Source organism: Cebus imitator, unplaced genomic scaffold (genome assembly GCF_001604975.1).
Source record: "Cebus imitator isolate Cc_AM_T3 unplaced genomic scaffold, Cebus_imitator-1.0 Scaffold57, whole genome shotgun sequence".
Lineage (NCBI taxonomy): Eukaryota > Metazoa > Chordata > Mammalia > Primates > Cebidae > Cebus > Cebus imitator.
The window spans coordinates 7579749-7583195 of NW_016107372.1; the positions used below are offsets into that span (position 1 = coordinate 7579749).

Sequence of the window (3447 nt, forward strand, 5' to 3'; positions counted from 1 at the left end):
AAAAAAAAAAAAAAAAAGCTGCACCTGCCTGCATGTTTAGTAAGAAGACAAATAGTCTCAAATCTCCAAATGCTCAAAGCTGGTTCTGAGTGTGCAGTGGCTAGATGTTGATAACAGGAAAAGAAAGGAACTGTTTACTTGGTTGGGGATACTTATTTGGGGGTAATAACAATATGGACAATGGCACAAAGTTATTGGAAGGAAAATAAAACGTTCTGGCCAAGCGCGGTGGCTCATGTCTGTAATCCCAGCACTTTGGGAGGCCGAGGTGGGAGGATCACTTGAGGTCAGAAGTTCGAGAGAAGCCTAGCCAACATGCTGAAACCCGTCCCTACTAAAAATACAAATATTAGTCAGGCATGATGATGAAGGTCTGTAATCCCAGCTACTTGAGGGGCTGAGGCAGGAGAATCGCTTGAACCCGGAAGGCAGAGGTTGCAGTGAGCCTAGATGGCGCCACTGCACTCCAGCCTGGGTGACAGAGCGAGACTCTATCTCAAAAACAAAAACAAAAACAAAACGAAACTCTCAAAGGAGGTAGTGGTCATTAACTGCAGAACTTGCAATACGTGGGAGGGATAAACAGTATGTTTTACCCCGACTAACAGCCTGCCAAGAAGGGAGGCTCAAGGCCAGCTGCAGTGGCTCATGCCTGTATTCCCAGCACCTTAGGAGGCTCAGGCAGAAGATCGCTTAAGTCCAAGAGTTTGAGATCAGCCTGGGCAACATAGTGAGAACCTTGTAAAAAAAAAAAAAAAAAAAAAAAGATAAAATTAGCCCGGTGGGGTGTGCACCTGTAATCCCAGCTACTCAGAAGGCTGACGCAGAAGGATCGCGTGAGCCCAGGAGTTTTCAGACCAGGCAACATAGTGAGAACCTTGTCTCTACAAAAGGTAATAAAATTAGCCAGGCGTGGTGGTGTGCACCTGGAATTTCAGCTACTTGGAAGGCTAAAGTAAAAGGATCACTTGAGCCCAAGAGGTCGAGGCTGCAGTGACTGGTAATCGCACCACTGCACTCCAGCCTGGGTGACAGAATGAGACCCTGTCTCCAAAAAAGAAGGGTCAGATTGTATCTCAGGAGCAATAGGATACCATGAGCCCTCGTGTGGATGCATGTGAAACTGCTAGATACACCCAACACTGTCATCCTTAAAATAGTAAACCATTTTAACAGCCAAGCCAAACCACAATGCCATAGAAAGTCACAACATGCACTGAGCTATATGCATAAGAAACACTGCAGAGCTAGATGTAACCAGAAGAGGTCCCAAGATACAGACTCCAGTCCCTGTCTTGCGAATATGACGGCAACTAAGGTTCTGCCAACTCTGAAAGTCTGCCCCAACCCTTTAAAGTGGCAAGTTCAAGAAAATACCAACTTTTACCTTACTGGTTTACACGGCTTGAGTAACAGCCTGACTCGGCTCACACAGGGCAGCCAGTGTGGTGTTTAGCAGACTGAGTCATCTGGTGGTGTGAGCAGTGCCAATGACTAGAGGCCACTGAACCACAAAGACAGAAAAGTGTCAACTCCAGGCCCCTCTCAAGGCTGCAGGCAGGGCCTAGCAATGCCCTCATCTGGTCATGGGTTTTTTTCAACATTGCAAAAGTAAGATATTTTAACTGCAAAAAGTGCGTAGCCATACAATGTAATATATGCTAGGGGAGTGTCAAGCAATGAATTGATGAAAATAACATGCAATTGATTTTTATTTTGTGATGTCTGTCATCTTCAAAGTTCATAATCTGCGGTCATTTCTTTTCTCATTCCAAATATACTTTATATCTGATTTTGTATTTGTAACTTTGTATTCCCACTTAAATGATATAAACTCTAGATTCCACAAAAGCAGCATGGGCCAATGGCCTGGGTGATCCCTCTGCTAAGTTAAAAGACATGGGCAGCATCTGTAGAGGGGTAGAGAGGGGTACAGGGCTGTCTCTGCCAATGCCCATTTAGGAGGTGAGAGCTTTATTGAGTAAACGTGGATAACTGAACACAAGTATTTCTCAGCAGAGGAACTCCAGAATTCTAGATAGAGCTAGTGAATACCAGTTAGAAAATCTCTTTCAAAGATAAGGGCAGATTTCTAGGTCTGCTATCTACCGAACAATCTTGCTCGGCCTGCAGTTAGTGGACTTCCTGGCAGGTTCATACGAATCACATACCCTGGGGTTTAAACTTAAGAACAGGTTGAACTTGGATTGCTAAATGAGCAAATTGTGACTCAAACGAAAGAGACAGGTTGATTTTTTGTTCTCTCGAGCTTTCTTATTGATTCAACCTGGGGCTTTGGTGTGCCACAAATACATATGTTTATAGTAGGAGAGAGTGCAAGAGAAGGCCCATCCGTCTTGTATAGTATAGGACCAGCAACATCACCGTTAACTTTGAACTCTGCCTGTACTCATGAGTCTGTTCAAACATTTTTTTTTTAATGCTGAAAAAAAAAATTATGCCTTAGCAAACTTAGTAACTGATGGGCAACATAAAAAGAATGAGATCATGTCCTTTGCAGGGACATGGGTGGAGCTGGAGGCCATTATTCTTAGCAAACTAACCCAGGAACAGAAAATCAAATGCTGCATGTTCCCACTTATAAGTGAGAACTAAATTATGAGAACACATGGATACATAGAAGGGAACAATACACATTGGAGCCCATCAGAGGGTGAAGGTTGGGAGGAGGGAGAGGATCAGGAAAAATCACTACTGGGCACTAGGCTTAATACCTGGGTGATGAAATCATCTGTATAACAAATCCCCAAGACGCAAGCTTACCTATATAACAAACCTGCACATGTACCCTTGGACTTAAAAGTAAAAAAGAAGCATAATTTGTTTACTTTGGAGGGATGCCTTTGGAAACATATAGCATAAATTATATATTTTTTTCTATGAACTTGGTAGACAAGTAAAGAAATTTCTAAAAATTTCAGTCTGTTTTTCTTTTTTTTTCTTTTGAGACAAAGTTTCACTCTTGTTGACCAGACTGGAATGTAATGGTGCAATGTCGGTTCACTGCAACCTCCGCCTCCTGGGTTCAAGTGATTCTCCTGCCTCAGCCTCCTGGGTAGCTGGGATTACAGAAGCCCGCCCCAACACCCAGCTAATTTTTGTATTTTTAGTAGAGACGGGGTTTCACCATGTTGGCCAGGCTGGTCTTGAATTCCTGACCTCAGGTGATCTGCCTGCCTTGGCCTCCCAAAGTGCTGGGATTACAGGCATGAGCCACCGAACCCGGCCTGCTTATCTTTATTGTCTTGACAATACATATAATAAAGATGTTTTGCACAATATAGGTAACAATACATACATTATGCAAATATAATTCAGAATTCTCTCTTTTAACAAACATGTTTATCTTAAGTCAACAGTGATCTCTTGGCAACTTTGCTTTCGCATTTCTCTCTTTCTCTCTCTCTCTTTTTTTTTTTTTTTTTT

At 42.8% G+C, this 3447-nt stretch overlaps 1 protein-coding gene across 1 annotated transcript in view; it reads left to right on the forward strand.

The window, feature by feature from the left end:
• The window catches only part of AP1S3 (adaptor related protein complex 1 subunit sigma 3), an 80104-nt gene that overhangs the window by 74996 nt on the left and 1661 nt on the right, over positions 1 to 3447 (forward strand). The gene's annotated exons all lie outside the window — the stretch shown is intronic.